The following is a 20,254-nucleotide window of genomic DNA, read 5'->3' as shown; positions in this document are numbered from 1 at the left end:
TCCACGGGGTTGCAAAGAGTTGACATGACTGAATGACGTTCACTTTCACTTTAGGTTATATTACTTTGCACATAAACTTAAGACCACTGACTTGTATATTTTAAAAGGGAATTTTTTAGTATGTGAATTATGTATGTTTTTTAAATGAAAGAATGAATACCTAGGAGATATCACTCAGGCTTTGTGAAATTGTAACAAATATGAATTCTCCAAATGCTGTATCCACCATGAAATGGCAACATACCACAATTTAGTTCCCACAGTTTTTCCTGCATTTGATGAAGAGGTTGCCAGCTGCAGTATCACTGAAGACAGTTTCCAGCCCATCAATAATTGAAGCAATGAGTCCAAACCATGGCTCTGGCCACAAAGTCACACTGGGTGCCAAGAACTCATGAGAACATCTGGACGGTGTCACAGCCAATTCAGACTTCACCCACATATCATCGGATGATCTGATTACAGTTCCTTACAGCCCGAAAATTCTACAGGGGAAAAATTTACCCAGAACAAAAGATGTCTGGGTGAGTTCATTCAATAAGCAGCCAATCAAAGGCAAGTAAAGCGAAGGAGAGCATAATAACAAAAGGAAGAGACAGAGAAGGACCTTAAACAAAAACGGCAAGCTCTTTTGATCCAGTTGCGTATGTCAGAAATCAATAGCGATGTTTTCTTTCACTTTGGAGAGTGAGAATTGGAATTTGCTGAAATTGGATCTTGAGGCACTTAGATTCTTTTTTCTTGATTACTGGGACAATGACACACATTCTGTTTACCAGAAAGCTCTGACCACTGGGACAAAAATTGTAGCAATTGTAGTAACTCTATACTCAGCTTCCTGTTTTAAGCATTGTATAGAATAGACTCAGTGATATTAGTGGGCCCTTAAGATACTTTTGGAAATATGTAAAATATTTCCCTCTATTGAATGCTTATTTCTGAAAAGGTTATCATACTGTGATGTTGACTGGTAGGTCGAGGAGGGAAAACATCATTATAAACAGCTCAGGGTGGAAATTCCATCTCAGAAACAGGAAATGATTATGATAAAGGACTGATCTCAAGATAAAACAGCTTTACACAACAAACGAGAATGAGGGCGACAGTACATGTTAGCTAGCTTTATATGACTTCATTTTAATTAAGGTCTGACTTCCACAGCTGCTCCTCCTTTTCCTAATAACAGAGCTTTGGTGTAACAAGAGTAGAAGACCCTCAGGGCGGGGGTGTGGTGCCTGAGTACGGGAGGAAGCATGTCATGGTAACCTGCGGTGCACAGACTATGAATTGCTGTAGGATTTCATCTAAAGTTCCATGAAATTCATGGCAAAGAGAGCATTGTGTGGAGCTATGGAATAAAAAGCAGCTGTCCAATGATGCTTCCAAATAAGCCAGTGTGAGCCTTGTGCATACCCCTCTCGTGACTCAGAAAATTCTTCACCAAAAGCCCTTCTAGCTTACTCGGTCTCTAGAAGATTCCCAGCCTCCCCTAGAGCAAACACTGAAATGAGGGTATTCAGAATTACCTTCTTTCTGTACATCAAGTTTATTTCCACATCCTTTCAGTTGAGTGGATATATCTGTAATATGTTTCTCTGCGCTGATCGGTCCTTTAGCTGATCTGCAAGACTGTGTTACATTGGGTCAGTGCTGCAAATACAGAAAGAAAAATATGCCAGATGTACAATGTGAAAAAAAAAAAAATCTGTCTAACGGAGCTATTCATGCCAGCCAATCTCCAAAATGTCAACATTTTCTCTCCTCAAATTCTATCCTATCCATCCTTCACTCTTGTTCACTCTGAGTTGATACCTAAATCTCAAACTATACACAGGTGTATTCTCCATATCAAGCAAGACGATAAATCCAAATGAAAAGTTCCAAGAGAAGTCCTGGTTTTAGGTAATGTTGGACTAGGCTAGCACTTGCAGTTAAAAAAGATTTTAACTTGTTCTGCCCTCAGCTCCAAGGCAGCTCTGTCTCCCAGAGGAGTCATGATGAGTGTCATTTGACACTGACTTCCTGTCTAAAGATGGTTGGGCTGGAGGCCAGCATCTCAGTAAAATCCACCATCAATAATGGGTACCGGGGGAAGACAACCTCAGTTTTTTTACCCGGAAAACTGCTATTTCAGTTACCTTTATACAACTTCTGCATCTAGCATAGTAGATTCTGAAAGATGAGGTACCGTTGTTTAATTTCTCATTGAGACTGTCCCCATGTCCATTTATTTTTTCTGAATTTCCTAAACTTTTCCGGCATCTTTACAATAAACCCCTAGTGTAATTAAAAAGCTGATTTTTATCTCAAGAAACCTATTTCTGTTCCTTGTAACCTGATGAAGCCTAACAAGTCCAGGAGTTTGATAAATGCCATGAGGACAGGGATCACATCTATTTGTTCACTGCTACAGACACAAAGTCTACAGTAGCGTAAGGGGCTCTATAAATACATATTAAATGCATGGAAAGCAACCTCATCATTTCTACTTTAAATCATGGATTTAAGTTGTGAGAATACACATTAATCTAGGTGAAGGTTCTGAATATTGTCAGCATTGTTAAATTAGCTTGTCTGAAAAGGATAATTTCAAGTCAAAATGAAAAGCTATTCAATTGAAGTTCAGCTGATAATTGGGAAGAATTAATTGGCGTTAGTAAAGGAGAACTCTTACTTAATGAGCTCCATCAATATGGTATAGTGTTTTACTTGCCTTATTAATTGATGTAGATAAGAAGTTGGATGGTCTCATTTAGGGAACACTTAAGCCTCCTGCAAATGCACTGATGGAGCTGGGGCTCAGAGTTCTCCAGCCCTGGGATAAGGGTCCTGAGTCCTATAGGGCAGTGGTTCTCAAACTTGGCTTGCATCAGTCACCTGGATGACGTTTTGAAACTCAGATTTTTCCAGAATTTCTGAACCAGAAAGTATACAAATCAGGTGGAGAAAAACAAATAGTACATTTATACACGGAGGCTGAGAAGTCCCATTATATTTGTCTGCAAGTTGGAGACCTAGGAAAGCTTGGATGGTATAGTTCCAGTCCAAGTGCAAAGTCCAATCTTTAGGAGAATGGATGGTTAATTTTCAAGTCTGAAAGCCTGAGAACAGTTAATAGTGTAAGTCCCAGTCCAAGGGCAGGAGACTCATGTCCCAACTCAAGAGAGGGGGAGAGGGAGAAAATTCTCCATTTCCCTTTTTTTCTTTTGTTCCATTCAGGTCCTCAAAGGATTAGGTGAGGCACACCTACATTGGAGAGAACAGTCTGCTCTCCTAGATGACCAACTCAAATGCTAAGCCCTCTCGAAACACACACATACCCAGAAATAATGTTTAGCCAGATATCTGGGCATTGCGTGGCTCAGTGCAGTTAACACATAAAGTCAACCACTACAAGTGTATTCCTTGTCGAGCCGGCAAAGATAGGTGAAAGTGAAAGTCACTCAGTCGAGTCTGACTCTTTGCGACGCCATGACTAAACAGTGCATGGAATTCTCCAGGCTAGAATATTGGAGTGGGTAGCCTTTCCCTTCTCCAGGAGATCTTCTCAACCCAGGGGATCTTCTCAAATCCAGGTCTCCTGGCATCGCAGGTGGATTCTTTACCAACTGAGCCACAATGGAAGCTCAAGAGTACTGGAGTGGGTAGCCTATCCCTTCTCTAGGGGATCTTCCGGACCCAGGAATTGAACCGGGGTCTCCTGCATTGTAGGTGAACTCTTTACCAACTGAGCTATGAGGGAAGCAGGCAAAGATAAACATCTTCTTAAATCATAGTCAAGCTCCAAATAAGGACAATGTTAAGGTTCTACTTAACACAAAACAACTGTCTTGTGTATAACTAAAAGGGCATTGGTCCCTTCCCCAAAGAGGAGGTAAAAATCTTGAGTGATATTTACTCTTCTCCTTGATAAACCAATACGATGATGTAAAATTAACAGTATTTAAATACTATGCTATAGTCGGTGCATCTTATGTTATATTAAAGGGAAAAAGAAAGGCAAATACACACACACACAGTCATAACAAAATACAGAGGAAATATTCATGACAATCATATGAAATTACAGTCCTCATTTTTCTGTTGGTTATGTGGTTACAGCTGATATTTATAACTACTTTTCCCCCACTATCCATTCTGTATTCTTTCTGTCTTCAGCAAGCACCTCAGCTTGACAAGCTTCTTTACCTGGTGCGGTGACTCAAACCTTCACCAAACTATTATGGTCCATTCTAACTCTTCAAGCTGCACATTAAATGCAGAATCCCTGCTTGGTGAGCTGCTGCTGCTAAGTCACTTCAGTCGCGTCCGACTCTGTGTGACCCCATAGTCGGCAGCCCCCCAGGCTCTGCCGTCCCTGGGATTCTCCAGGCAAGAACACTGGAGTGGGTTGCCGTTTCCTTCTCCAGTGCATGCAAGTGAAAAGTGAAAGTGAAGTCGCTCAGTCGTGTCTGACTCTTAGCGACCCCATGGACTGCAGCCCACCAGGCTCCTCCATCCTTGGGATTTTCCAGGCAAGAGTACTGGAGTGGGGTGCCATTGCCTTCTTGGGCTTAGTGAGCAAATATCAGTAAGTCCAGCCCAGTCCGACTTTATGTCCCTTCCTCCATTATCTCACATTCTTAATATCCATTCCCATGCATGTTTCCCGGACTTCTGTCTATAAAATTTAGAAAACTCAAGTGGTTCTCTTGGAGTATACTTTGAATTCCTGAGCTCACCCCAACAGGGATTGGTGAGGCGCCCCAGAGAATTATAACAAGGGGCAATCACTAACACTCCTCGACCTCAGGGGCAGCTGGAGGAGGTGGCATCCCAGGAATTCAGGGGCAGAGGGTGCTGGGGAAGCTGGAAGCAGAGTGGGGTCATGGTTGACAGGGCTGGAGCCGTGGAGGAGACTCAATCATTGCAGAAGATATTGCCCTGGCCGGACAGGGAAAAATAGGGCTAGAACACCCTGGTTTCTCCACACCCACCTCACACCCTCCCTACAATAGTGCATGAGCGCACATGCATACACATGCATGCACACATGCCCTGTCCAGAGGGTGAATCTGAGGCAGACAAATCTCAGAGGGTCTACTAAATAACTCGTGTTAGATGAGACAGACGTGGGCCCTGCCTCCACTGACTTTACAGTCTAGCAGATTGATTGTATGGAACCCAGCTGCCCTATAACACATTGGGGTCCATGGGGCTTGTCTCTAGAGAAGTGCGCTTGTGCCCCCACCCCCAAATTTATATGGTGAAATGTAATCCCCAGTTTGATGGTGTTGGAGATGGGGTCCACGGGAGGTAATTAGTTCATGGGGGTGGATCTGATGAATATAATTCATGCCCTGATAAGAAGACATAGGAGAGCTCCCTGTCACCCTCTTCCTGCCAGGTGAGGACGCAACAGGATTCCGGCTGCAATACAGAAGAGGGCTCTTGCAAAGACCCAAACAGGCTGGCACCCTGATGGTGGACTTTCAGCCCTCAGAACTGTGAGAAACAAATTTCTGTTGTGGATAAACCGCTCAGTCTATGGTCTTTCTTTATAGCAGCCCAAAGTGACTAAGACAAGAGGTGTTTAAATAAGTTGATTCTATCACTTTATAAAGATATAAAAAACAAATGTACCTATAAGAGGAACTGGACTTAGAAGTTACTGAAATTATAATGGAATACATTTTTGTTTATCTGTTTAGGAAGAAAATTATTAATGTGAATCTTTTTTTCTATTTTGCCCCCAAACCATATTTTGTATAAAATTAATATTTTGTATTGGAAAAGCTCTGAAAGTGACAATGGCTATCTTTTGAATTTTGAATATTGCTACTATCATATGTGACATTAACATGGATAGGAGCTGAGGATGTGTACTGAGGGGGAAAGAATGGACCCCTCACTGAGCTTTTGTTGGAGACTGCAGTTGTGCTGAGAAATGGGACTTTTAGGTATGATGTATAATCAAATGTGAATTAGGTAGAGTCGGGTCTACAATAAAAACTCATGGCTGCCTCTCACAGCTCAAGTGCTCTGCTCTGCTCAACATCCTAGAATTAAACACTTAAATCAGATAGCTTTAAGTTCTTGCCAAAAAACCCCTCGTACTTCTCTTGTAAGCATGATTTTTTTTTTTTTTTTTTTTTGGAGTGGGAGTGGGTGGGTGGCAGTATTACAGAACTGTTCCTTTGAATGTTGTTCATATGGAAGGCATTTGAACGACATTGACATTTGGGGGAAAAGATTCTGTGAGGATATGAGATAACTGTAGAACCGTTTGCTGGCTGTAGTCATATGGTAATGATATCAGCTTTGCCTGGGAAAAATGACAGCATCAAATTCCGCTGATTTGCCTACACAAAATTACATGAAATTGCATGCATTTCATGTATTTGTCTAGAGCGTTCTGATAATAAGCATTCGAGGGATAGAGTTTTGTTTCTTGGAGAGCAAATAATTTGGAAGCCTAGTTCATCCCCAGTACATCATTGTAACAATAAACAAGTGTCAGAGAACGCCTTGTCTTTCTTTAGGATTGGATGTTACTGAGTAGTTGATTTAGTATGATGGCACATTTTCTTCACAATCTCGGATTTTAAGTGGACTATTTTATACCTCTTACTTTCAGGTCACTGACTGAGTTTATCTTATCTATGGGGAAATAATAAAGTACTGCATATTAGTAGAGGAACATTTTATTTTTCTCCTGACAGGATTGAGTCAGTGCGTTGCTTGCACAGATGTGCCTCACATGATAAAATAAATGTGTTCCTGAAAGGTTGTGTATAAACTGAGTCATTCTCCTATTGGCTTAGAGTATCTGGGCAAAGATGTTCTATTGTCTATCCAGATTGAACTTTAATTAACTTCTAACATTTTAACTTTCAGTTTCTCTTTACTCTAGCACCCTTTCGAAAAAGTTTTTCATATTAATCTTGGCAATCTTAAAAACACAAACTTATGCAAGGAACTTCACAACTTGGAGGGTCCTATTATGCAACTAAATAACTGCCTTCTTCTCTTTTTTTTTTTTTTTTTTAAGTAGGGCATTCCTATAAGTGATAAACTTGTTTACCTCTTATTGGCAAGATTAAATTCTGTGAATGTGTATTGAAATACAGTGTTCACTCTTCTGGTGACAGCTCAGTTGTCAAGGGCCCCCTGTTCTGCCCCAGAATAACAAGATGGAGTCTCGGGCATTTCTTGACCACCACCACTCTGGAAGAATCTCTCCTTTGGGCAGCTAAGTAAAGCTCAATATTCTGATACCTTAAGTTTCTGCTTCCTTTCTTTCTAGAAAAGTTATGAGGGACTATAATAAGGTACACACTCATATGCAAAATCTTTCATTCCTTGTCCCCATGTATTGGATAACTGAATACTGAAAATGCCTATCTGATCTGAAGCATGCTATTCAATTGTTAGCATCAAGTCATTCATTTCTCCTTTCCTTCTTCCATGGCACTTTAGATGGTTTTCTATTAAACTTCCTATCATGTGACAGAAAGGCTTCCCTGATGGCTCAGTGATAAAGAATTCACCTACCAGTGCGGGATATGTGGATTCCATCTGTGGATCAGGAAGATCTCCTGGAGGAAGAAATGGCAATCCCTTCCAGTATTCTTGCCTGGAAAATCCCATGGACATAGGAGCCTGGCGGACCACAATCCATGATTACAAAAGAATCTGACACGACTTCGCAACTAAACAACAACAACGTGTGACAGAAAGACTTTAGATTATGGAATCCTAAAGATACACGTTTGAATTCCACCTCTGACATCTTCGGACTTCCCTTGTGGCTCAGCTGGTAAAGAATCTGCCTGCAATGTAGGAGACCCCGGTTCAATCCCTGGGTTGGGAAGATCCCCTGGAGAAGGGAAAGGCTACCCACTCTAGGATTCTGGCCTGGAGAATCCCATGGACTGTATAGTCCATGGGGTCCCAAAGAGTTAGACAGGACTGAGCGACTTTCGCTTTCACTTCTGACATCTACTAGCCCCATGATCTGCCTCAATTTTCCTCATCTTTAAAATGGATTTAGTAAGTACTCTCTTTAGGGCCATTGAAAAATTGTGATAATATATATTAAACACCTAGCACAGTGCATGGCACATAACTAATGCACAATGAATAGTTGTCAGCATGGTCTTCTTGCTCATTATTATCATAATCATCATTAGAGTGAGTTATTAATATCTCTTTATTACCACTTGATTTGGAGACATGTAATTTCAGAAGTTACTACAGTGCCAGGCATAGCAGGTGCTCAATAATGATGTGTTGAAAGAATTCACAGGTAAAACCAAGCGTGTTAATTACACCCTTGTCAGCTCCAGACTCCTCATGCGCCGCCAAACTATGGCCACCAAACAAGCCAGATCTCCTGAGTCACACAAGTGTTCACATGGGCTTCCTTGGTGGCTCAGTGGTAAAGAACGCACCCGCCAATGCAGGAGACACAGGTTTGATCCCTGGGAAAGGAAGATCCCCTGGAGAAGGAAATGGCACCCCACTCCAGTGTGCTTGCCTGGGAAATCCCATGGACAGAGGAGCCTGGCAGGCTCCAGTCCATGGGGTCGCAAAAGAGTCAGGCACGACTTAGCTGCTGAACAACAATAAGAACACCTGCTCACATGGCTCCTTGGTCTCCTAAGATGCTCCTTAAACAATTCTGTGAGCCTCCATGCTCTGTCACACGTGCAGATGGAAGCTCAGCCCCAACGTGCTCTTCTCCTTTGCCGTCCGACAACACACCAGAGCTCTGGAGCCCCACACTGCATTGGAATTGACAGCAGAGTCTCTGGGGGTGTCTTTCTCCATTTGGTATTAAATCCATTCAAGGGGTTCCAAAGCAGTATTTCCTCGCCATCTTCAAATCACACCTCCCCTGTTTTGCAAGGCGCTATGAGTCGGATTCAGATAACTCCTTAAGCAGAAATCTCTTCAGGAGGCAGCTCAGTCCTCATGAAAACAGGTGTTGCTCAGGTCTGCCCAGTGGCTCGCCAGACATGCTGGGGTGCATCTCCATGCCTGGAGTGGACGTAGTATTGATTCAGGTCGCAACTCCTGCTATGGAGCTACGTGCTGGTTGGAAAATCGCTACCTTAGTCTGCAATGGCTACTCGTACTTCCAGCAAATGGCTCATTGGTTGTTTTCTTCCAGCATTAGTAGGTGTCTAATGGGAGAGCTGGGATTTCCTTTCAGGAGGCTGGCTATTTGTGAAGGGCTTAGCTACGCTATTGAGACCACAGTGACAACAGTAAACCTCAAACACGCCCACCAAACTCATCACAGGGTCCAGGGACTGCGGCTGCCCTGGTTTTCTGGGGAAAAAAAAGAAAAACCCTTCTAGGAGTTGGTAGGCAAAGCAGAGACTGTGCCTGTGAAGAGTTGCATCAGGAACTGCAGGGTTAAACCTCTGTCACACCAGGCATTGGGAGCCAGGCGCTTGGCCTTGTACAGATCAGGACTGGCCTCTTTATCAGTCAAGGATCAGCTAATTACTAGAGCTCTCAGAATCCTGGAGAACCTCTAAGCCCTGGAGAGGATCTGCAGCTGCTGCGGGAACCGGCCAGGAAGACCTCGGCCCAGTGCAGGCTGAGTTGGAAGCAGGGAACCTGGGTCAATGGGTAGAAGGAGGGCCTGGGAGAGGATCCGCTTTGAGGAAGCACTTTTACCAACAAAGACTGCTGAGCACTGTGGGTTGAGTCGTCAAGTTCCTAGGCACTGAATAATAATGAGAGAGGCTTGCAGGGGCTGATGACTAATAGCTCCTCAATTTCCTGCTGATGCTGGCAGTTTTATGTCATTTTGTTTTTATGTTAATTTATGCACACAGGATTAGAATGTAGCATTATATGGTCTTTTAATTTAATCGAAGCATGGAACTTCATGGACCTGGTTTTACATTTCCCTTCTAGATTTTTATCTTTAGCATTTAATCCCCCCTCCCTCAACACCCCCCCCCCCCACATCACCATCCCTAATGGCAATAAAAATACATTTACACTTGCGTCACACTCTTCTCGGAGCTCAAAGCGTGTCATGGCCCATTAGGCCACAAGAGCTCCGCAAGGCAAATGCCAGGAAGGATTTCAAGCACTTTCCTTAGGTTTAACATACATAAAGAGGTGCAGCCTTTATCACAGAGATAAGTTTCCCAGCCGTTTACATTACTTTTGAATGCAATGAGAAGCTTTGCTTATGCATGAGGCTTCCACTGGAATCTGTGTTTTTCGTACCTCGGAAATATGTGACCTTTAAGCCTGACAGCACTTCTCAGAGTGCATGCAACTTATTAGGGAGTTTTCATTGATCATCCCGCCTCCTCCTCTTGAAGAATGTGGTGTTTGTGTCACTTTGCCTTGGAAACACTGCCAAAGGGCGCGGGGAAGCGCCCATTGAGGAGCGGAGGAGGGAACACGGGTTAGCGAACTCCCCTCACAAAGCCACTGGCTTTTCTCTGGTGAATACAGACGCGCCCGGGCAGCACTCGGAGCCGAGACTCACTGGCTCTATGCATGTTCTTTCTGAAGAGCCACGCAAGCATCCACTTGGAGACACTGGCATTCAGCACTCTTTCTTTTTTTCTAAAGGCCAGAAGAATAAGGGGAAAGCAGCAGCGAATTCTGTGGAGGCATTAACAGCAAAAGAGCAGATCACGAGCCTGATGGAGGAAGCCCTCCCCCTGCGTCTGAAATAAAAGGCCACGGGAAGGGAGAAAAGCGGGGGTGGTCAGGTCTCATTTGCATTTCCCTGAGGGGCCCATGGAGTGGCTGGGGCACTTCTTTTACCAGAGCATCAGAGAAAGCAGTGTCTGGCTCAGACCTTAAGGGTGTTGCAAGGCCCTGTGAGAACAGCCTGGCAGGGTCTGTTGTGGCAGGAGAGGAAGGACAGGGGCTGTGATTCGGGGACGATAGCCAGGGACCTGCCCACAGGACTGATGGAGGGCGCTCTGTTTCAAGCCCCACTGGTGTATTGCAATTCATTTCTGCACGAACCACCTGGAGTTAGCGCAGGCGCCAAGACTGCCCCACTTCAGGTGCCAGCCACAAATGGGGTCCCCAGGGCCCCAGAACTTCTGACCAATCAGCGGCAAATCTGGCGGGGGGGGGGTGGGGACACCTGGGTTCCCAGGACCCTCTTTGGGTTCAATAATTCACTAAAATGATTGATAAAATTCGGAAAAGTGTTATGATCACAGTGTTATTATAAAGAGCACAAATCTGAGCAGCCACAGGAAGACATCTAGGACAAGGTAGGGAGGCTCCCGAAGGCAGAAGTCTGTACCACCTTTCCATGGAATCAAGACATGTAACCCTCCTGGCATATTGATGTCTTCACCAGCCAGAAGCTCCAGGAAGCTTCCAGTCCACAGTTTTTATTGGTCTGTTGTTACCAAACCCAGGTTCGCCTGTTTGCCGCTCATTAGCCAATAATTCGAGAGGCAAGTGTCAGTAAAAAGGAAAAGTGCTTTCATCAGAGAAGCTGGCAATCTGGGGAGATAGTGGATTCATGTCCAGAGACCAACTGAGATTCTGCTCAGCCATGACAGTTTTTAAAGGGGAAAATGGATGGGGGGAGAAACTCAGAGAATCTTCAAGGCAGGTGGCTGGATGATGCATTATTCTCCATTGAGTGCCGACTAACTGACACTCTTCAGATGTTATCTTGCCTGCGTGATCTGCTTGCAGGATCGCTAAGGGGACTGTTGGGGGTTGAGAGCTAGTCACGTTTTCAACTGCTTAGTTCTTCATTCTTCTTTTTATTGAAGAAAATATCAACAGGTTAGATATGGTGTGGTGTGCATTCAGGAGAGCACAAATCAGGAGTTAGTTTCAATTGCTTAGTGATCACATTCCTATAATTAGGTTTTTTTAAGGTTAGAAGGGAACAGATATTGCAAACAGGAAGGGGCAAAAGAACTGTTTTCAACATCAGTACATAGCCATGACTGATTGAACCACTGGCCGTGTGATTTAACCTAGTCACAAGCTTCCCTCTCTCACCACCTCCAGGTTGGACCGGCTTAAAGTTCCAACCTCTAAACATGTGATGAGTCTTCCAGGTGACCAGCTTCCATCCTGAAGCTACCTAGGGACTCACCATGAGTAACCTCATTGGTATAAACTCAAATGTAATCCAAGGGGTTCGGGAAAAACAAAGACAGTCTAACATGCTGCAAATTCCAAGGGTTTTAAAAGCTCCACACTAGGAATCTGGGACAAAGGCCAGACAAATTCTTTATTATAAGATAAAGAGTCTTCTGAATTGGGAAATAGGGATTGTGACACATGTGTTCCCACACTGAAGCCTCTCAGAGCCCCAAGGGAGGATGGTGAGAGTTAATCCTTGAAACTAAAGCTTTAGAGAACATTTATAGTCAGGGGGCCGAGCAAAGAAAGGCATCTGGCTTACTAACAGAAACTACTTGGATTCTTTCAGTTCTAGCACCTTTGAGACTTTTTGTCTGTATCAGTCAGCAATTGATAAGTAGCCTTTAATTCACTCAACACTGACTAATTAACACCTAGGTCTAGACTCCAGTGTCTTTATTTGCTTAGTTTACAGTTTTTCTCCATTGTTCTAAGTCCAAAGTATTTTTGTGTCCAGTCAGAACTCAGGTGTGTAGCTGTGTTAGCGGTTATGTGCTTCAAATTATCCTTTTGAAGCACTTTGCTGAGTTTTTATAATCAAGAGATACTAATGCAATTGGGCACAGGATATACCACAAGGCAAGATGCATAAAATTATGGATATGTGGATTTCAGATACCTATCAGACACATAAAGTGGGTGAGAATTTCCATTACAACTGGGTTTGCAAGAACTGTCACTTTACTTTTTTAAAAAATCATATTAAATCTGGCTCAGAAACCCTATCTGGTCCAGTGGCTAAGACTCTGAGCTCCTAATGCAGGGGGGCTGGGTTCGATCCCTGGTCAAGGAGCTAGATCCCACATGCCACAACTAAGAGTTTGTTTACACTCTGCAACTAAAAAAAAAAAAAAAAACCCTGAAACAAAAAAAAACTATACACCAAAAGATAAAAGTTAATTTTGCTCTATGATAATTTTAAAAGTACAATGTAAAAAAAAAAAATCAGGTCAAAGATTTTGCTACTCCATACCAGGCAGGTTTGGGTGAAATATTCTACAGAAACTGGAGCTCCAGTCCCTGGGGTCCAGTCTCCTTAAGCACAGAGGACATGCCCCTTAAGGAACTTGCCACCTCCTCCCGGAAAATAAAAAAGAGACCGTGGACCCTTTCTGGCTTTATGTTCATCCTCTCTCTGACATTTTCTGACCTCCTCCTCTCCAGTCTCTTCCCCATCAGGGGACATTCTTGCTTAGTATTCTCAAGACTTTCAGGAAAGCCAGAAAGAAAGGTTGTTTCAAGCACTGTCTGCTTTCAGCTCTTCAAATACCCGGGAGGCAAGAAGTACAAAAGGCCTTGACCCCTTCTAGGAAAGAGAGGGACAGGAAAACAGAGAGACTAAAACACAAACGGTCCTCATTCTTGCTGAATATTTTTGAAGCAGAAACAAAATCCAAGCTAATACCCTAGTACATTACCCTGCTACTCAAACAACAGGGGGAGAATTTTGCCTCAGCCCCTGTTGTTCTGGCCCCTGTAATCAACAAAGTCACAATATGGAAGGAATCACAACCCATAAATGTGTGCATGAGTTTGTGTGAATTAACAAAGGGAACAGAGGTTTCCCAGGTGGTGCTAGTGGTAAGGGATCTGTCTGCCAATTCAAGAGACCTCGGTTCGATCCCTGGATGGGCAAGATGCGCTTGAGTAAGAAATGGCAACCCACTCCAGTATTCTTGCCTGGAAAATTCCATAGACAGAGGAGCCTGGCGGGCTACAGTCCATGGGGCTGCAAAGAGTTGGACACGACTGAGCGCCTGAGCAGACAACAAAGGGAACAAGAGGCAGCCAGAGGTGAGCCGGGCAGGGGTGGTGACCTAGGAGACCCGCCCTGACTGGTGAAGGCGGCAGCTCAGCTCTATGACAGGCGTTGGGAGAGCAGGCCTCCGGGAAGCGAAGCCTAAATCCACGTCTCTGGCCTGGTGGCCGGAAGTGTGAGAATGAGTACTCTTTGCAGACTGAGGCCAAGAACTATCCTGAGACTGAGGACCCGAGAGGTGGAAGACAGTCCCAGAGATTCAGAAGGGAATGCTGTCGTGACTCGGGCTGCACCCTAAGAAGGTGCCAAAGGAGAGTCACCGACAAGACTGAAATTCAGCCCACAGTCTTCTTATCAAGACACGAGTCCTAAGATACTGAATCATATTGATGGCAGGGCAATTCAATGTAAAATTTTAAAAATTCAAAAGCACTTTGGAAAGTTATATATATTCTAGTTGAATTAGAATATTTAATAAATTCAGCCCTGAACTTTCTAAAAAACTGAAGAGAATAGAAAAATTTCATTGAGACTTTTACTTCCTAATTATTCAATAAAAGGAATTAATTATCTTATAAAGGTAAGCTTTACACCAGAAATAAATATCACTAGATCCTATTACAGAGAAGGCAATGGCACCCCACTCCAGTGTTCTTGCCTGGAGAATCCCAGGGATGGGGGAACCTGGTGGGCTGCCGTCTATGGGGTCGCACAGGGTTGGACACAACTGAAGCGACTTAGCAGCAGCCGAAGCAGATCCTATTAAGGGGAGGGGTTGACATCATGGTGGATAATGTTGTCAATTATAGCTGTGCAAAATTTTCAAAGTCGTTCCTCAAATATTTCCTGCATCAACCTCTAAAAAAGCCAACATTAGGAACTAAGATAACATGATCTGGATATATCATTTTCTATTTTTTTTCTGAATTAATAATAAGCAAAGTACAGAGGGTTCAACACTCAACGGGCCACTAACACATGGAAATTTCAAAGTGCACACTAAGTCCTGTCCGTGGGTCAAGTAAATAAAAGAAAAATTCAGATCATGTAGGAGTCAGCAAATTATCTTTCTACTTAAAAAAAAATATCCAAACACCATATCATATACATAGTATTCCCATTCAGCCAAGAATGCATAGCCTGAATCTAATTAGGCAACTCAAAATAAAGAACATTCTATGAAAAATGGAGGAGATATTCTATTTTTTTAAAATATTAACATCATAAAATAGAAAGCTGTGAAATGTCCCAAATCAAAGGAGGCTAAAGGAACATGACAACTAAATGCCATACCTGACCCTACTCTGGACCCTCTACAGGAAGGAGGAAATGTGCTATAAATGACATTACTGGGTCAATTGAATATGGATGTAGGTAAAACTTGAATATGGATATAGATTAGATAAAAATATTGTATTCAATTCAGTTCAGTTCAGTCACTCAGTCGTGTCTGACTCTTTGCGACCCTATGAACCGCAGCACACCAGGCCTCCCTGCCCATCACCAACTCCCTGAGTCTATCCAAACCCATGTCCGTCGAGTCGATAATGCCATCCAACCACCTCATCCTCCTTTGGCCCCTTCTCTTCCCATCTTCAATCTTTCCCAGCATCAGGGTCTTTTCCAATGAGTCAGCTCTTCACATCAGGTGGCCAAAGTATTGGAGTTTCAGCTTCAGCATCAGTCCTTCCAATGAACACTCAGGACTGACCTCCTTTAGGATGGACTGGTTGGATCTCCTTGCAGTCCAAGGGACTCTCAAGAGTCTTCTCCAACACCACAGTTCAAAGGCATCAATTCTTCGGCGCTCAGCTTTCTTCACAGTCCAACTCTCACATCCATACATGACCACTGGAAAAACCATAGCCTTGGCTAGATGGACCTTTGTTGGCAAAGTAATGTCTCTGCTTTTTAATATGCTGTCTAGGTTAGTCATAACTTTCCTTCCAAGGAGCAAACATTTAATTTCATGGCTGCAATCACCATCTGCAGTGGTTTTGGAGCCCAGAAAAATAAAGTCAGCCACTGTTACCCCATCTATTTGCCATGAAGTGATGGGACCGGATGCCATGATCTTAGTTTTCTGAATGTTGAGCTTTAAGCCAACTTTTTCACTGTCCTCTTTCACTTTCATCAAGAGGCTTTTTAGTTCCTCTTCACTTTCTGCCATAAGGGTGGTGTCATCTGCATATCTGAGGTTTTTGATATTTCTCCCGGCAATCTTGATTCCAGCTTGTGCCTTCTCCAGCCCAGCGTTTCTCATGATGTACTCTGTATATAAATTAAATAAGCAGGGTGACAATATACAGCCTTGACGTATTCCTTTTCCTATTTGGAGTCAGTCTGTTGTTCCATGTTAACATTAATTTACTGAAGTTCATCATTGTATTGTGGTTATGTAAGAGAATCTCCACTATTACTATGAAATGGCCACTAAATATTAAAGGATTAAGGATTGTAATATATATAGTTTATCTTCAAATGGTTCACAAAAATGTAATATTAAGAAATAGCAAGAAAGAGAACAAATGACAAACTGAGCAAAAATATTCATAAAAACAAATCTGGGTAACTGGTTCTTTATTTTCTTCTTGTAAATTTTCTGCATTTAAAAACATTTTTAAATAAAAGTTTTTTAAAAACAAAATATTATTTTAAAAAGGAATCCTCTCTGTGTGATGGTATAGTGGTGGATATATGTCATTTTAAACTTGTTTGAACCCACAGAATGTACAATACCACGAGTGAACCATATTTAAACTATGGGCTTTGGACAATAATGATGTATTAATATAAGCTCATCAAATATAACAAATGTGCCACTCTGGTACACAAAGAATTGATGCCTTCAAACTGTGGTGCTGGAGAAGACTCTTGAGAGTCCCTTGGACAGCAAAGAGATCGAAAAAGTTGACCCTAAAGGAAATCAACCCTGAAATATTCATTGGAAGGACTGCTTGGATGCTGAAGCTGAAGTTACAATACTTTGGTCATCTGATGGGAAGAGCCGACTCATTGGAGAAGACCCTGATGCTGGGAAATATTGAAGGTGGGAGGAGAAGGGGATTGCAGAGGATGAGATGGTTGGATGGCATCACCAACTCAATGGACATGAGTTTGAGCAAACTCTGGGAGATGGTGAAGGATAGGGAAGCCTGGAGTGCTGCAGTCCATGCAGTTGCAAAGAGTTGGACACAACTGAGCAACTGAACAATAGCAGCCACTCTGGTGGGGAATGTTGATGATGGAGGAGCCCTATACACATGTGGAGGTATATAAGAAATCTCTGTTCCTGCTGCTCAGAATTGCTGTGAACTTAAAACTGATCTGAAAAATAGTCTATTTTAAAGACTGAATCCTAATGCTCAAAAATGTTGGGAACCACAAACTTCAAAGAATGAATAGTTAGTATACTTAGTCCCAATGTCAGCCTTCTTTAGGTTGGGTCATAGTTAAGTATATGGTTAAATTCTGAAAAGTGACCGAACAGCTGATCATCTTCATTTTTGATTAGAAAACGACCCACATTCTCAGTGAGCAGTCTGGTAGCCTTCAGTTATGAAAGTGGGGAGCCTTCCATTCTCAGATCACCATTCCACTTTTTTAAGGAGATGGGTCCCTCGAATGCCTAGGGACGTGGTGTCTCAGCCACAGAATTTAGAAAGATTTTTTTAAGCTCTCCAGTTTTCAGAGGAAAATCTAAGCTGCTTATGAGTGTAGACTGACAGATGAAATCAGTCTTCCTTCCATGCTTTCTTCTTAAGCAATAACTCTGGGCTGACTCTTCAAAGAGTCCATGATCAATTCTATTGGATAAAGAATATTAATGAAGTGTCAAGAAGGTAGGTCTGACATTTGACAGTTTGATGGATTGAGATAGGCACCCACAGGGCATCAAACTCAAATCAAACTGAGGATGATTAAAATTGGGGTGTTGGTTACCTATGTAGCTGGGACACCTGATACTTACTCATCAGTGCTGTCTACTTGGGCCTAAACACCAAGGGGACATCCAGATCGGGCTAAGAAATGTCAAACTATACGTCCAGAGGTGAAACCCTTACCTGGTAACAGCATTGTAAACTATGACTTGCCTTTCATCACACCTTCAGAATCGTAAATCTTGTCCCAAGCTAAGTCTGGATCTCCCCAAAGGAGAAGCAGGTGGGGGAGAGGAAGAGGTTCCAATATTATGTTACTTCCTGAGAATTTTCTTTCATTAATCTTTGCTCCGAAGGTGCCTTTGAATGGCTCTTGGTTGCAATGAATAATGTTCACACACAGTCTTTCCTGTCAAACATTATACTCACTCCAAAGTCTGACGACAGTTTGGGAGCAGTGTCTTTCGCTATTATGTTTTCCAATTGGCTTTCTATTGTCACTTCAAGAAGTGTGGAAACACCTGATTTATGAGAGCCTGGCTTAAAAAGTGTCATTTCCATTGCATCCTTAGTAACAGACTCAAATAAGCAGAGGAGGACAATTTGGTTCGAACTTGCTTTGAGAAGATTTAAGTGTAATTTATACACTGAGTAAAGCCCTCCGCCTCATTGAAATTCTGCTTAATGCATCCTCAGAAAACACCTGGAAGGCAAGAAAAACAAAGCTGCTATACGCATGACCCGATAGTTAAGGCAACAGCTGTGTGCGTATGAATCCAGTCTCAAGGCAGGTTTGTGCTTCACTGTCTTCCCTACACTGTCAGAACATTCAAAAATCAGAATTTCAATGAACTCAGAAACTATACCAGTTAATAATTAGGCCTGTTTCTCCAAGGTGCTTTAATCTTATTTCCTCAAGTACCTATCTATAGTTTGTCTATGTTACGCCTGATATATTTTCTCCAATAACCTCATTTAGGGGGCATGGCTTAAAAGTCAGCAGCAAAGGACTGACAGTTTGCAGAAAGAGTAGGTTTAATTTAATATGTGCAGGCACAGAAGTCTCTCAGAAGATGATTGGTGCCATGAAATCTGGAAGGTCATTATGTAGAATATAGGAGCGCAGTATTTTTTGAACCTTTTTAATGGGTAAGGAGGAACATTTACGCATAATGATATGGGACTTGCTGTACCCTTGTCCTCAAAGCTGTCAGTCACCTGCATGGCTCTGAGGTTGGTTTTGCAAATGCAGGATCACACCAAGCTGAACAAGCAGTTTGGAAGCTCCTCAAGGGGTGAGAGTTTCTCAGAGACTGCTTCTAAAACTTTCACATGCATGCAGATCACTTGGGGGACTTTCCTGGCGGCTCAGTGGTAATGAACCCTCCTGCCAATGCAGGAGACACAGGTTCAATTCCTGGGTCAGAAAGATCCCCTGGAGAAGGGAATGGCAACCCACTCCATTATTCTTGCCTGGGAAATTACATGGACAGAGGAGCCTGGCGAGCTACAGTCCATGGGGTCACAAAAGAGCTGGGTATGACTTCACAACAAAACGACAAGGTCACTTGGGGAAATGGTTAAAATGCAAGTTCTGATTCAGAGGCTCTGGGGTAGGACCTGAAACTCTGCATTTCTAACAAGCTTCCCGGTGATACTCAGGTTTCCAGTCCATTTTCTACACTGAGTTGCAAAGGCTTAGAGCTCAGTGTTTCCCACATGAGGAAACAAGGGCTGGAACCTTGGGGTTTGTACAGTTTTCCTGCTAGAGATGCTGGCAGACACTGTTCATTCTTGCTTGCATATTCATTCTGACTTTTTTTCTCTCAGCTACAGAGTATGTGCATGTCTGCTCCGTCGCTCCAGTCATATCTGACTCCGCAGCTCCATGGCCTGCTGCCTGCCAGGCTCTGTGGGATTCTCCAGACAAGAATACTGGAGTGGGTTGCCATGTCCTCCTCCAGGGGATCTTCCCTGGCCCAGGGACCAAACTGGCATCTCCTGTGTCTCTTGCATTGCAGGCAGATTCTTTAAAGCTGAGCCACTGGGGAAGCTCCCAGCTACAGAGGCTTCCTTGTAAAAAGTGAAGAAACTGAGGCAAGAATTCAGAGGGTTTATTTGAATCATTGGGATTATGATCTCATGGTTTTCTATGGTCTCAGAAATCTGATTTGAGTGGAAGCGGGGAGCTTAGCTTTTAACAGAAATACAATAGCAGGCAAAAGTCATTTGGAGATGTAAAAGCAGCAAAACCTACATACAAGGATAACTTTTCTGTGCTCTATGATTTTGTTCTCAGATGAATAATGAGGCCAAAGTGAGACTGCCAGATTTTGCCATAATTTGGACAATTGTTTCCATGTGTGGAAGTTGAGTTGTGATCTCTATTTGCTGCATTTGTCATTCCCTTTTCATTTTTTCATTAGAGCAATATATACTTTCAGAAAGGCCAGCATCACATCATGTG

General features: G+C 43.0%; 1 long non-coding RNA gene across 1 annotated transcript in view; it reads right to left on the bottom strand.

Annotated features, from left to right (window-relative positions):
• Positions 1–20,254, bottom strand: part of LOC122698822 — a 79,357-nt gene that overhangs the window by 42,896 nt on the left and 16,207 nt on the right. Inside the window, exon 3 of the long non-coding RNA XR_006342431.1 lies at positions 1,527–1,650. This is a non-coding gene — a long non-coding RNA (uncharacterized LOC122698822). The remainder of the gene's footprint in view (positions 1–1,526; positions 1,651–20,254) is intronic.

This window comes from Cervus elaphus, chromosome 8 (genome assembly GCF_910594005.1).
Source record: "Cervus elaphus chromosome 8, mCerEla1.1, whole genome shotgun sequence".
Classification (NCBI taxonomy): Eukaryota; Metazoa; Chordata; class Mammalia; order Artiodactyla; family Cervidae; genus Cervus; species Cervus elaphus.
This window is presented reverse-complemented; position numbering and strand designations above follow the sequence as displayed.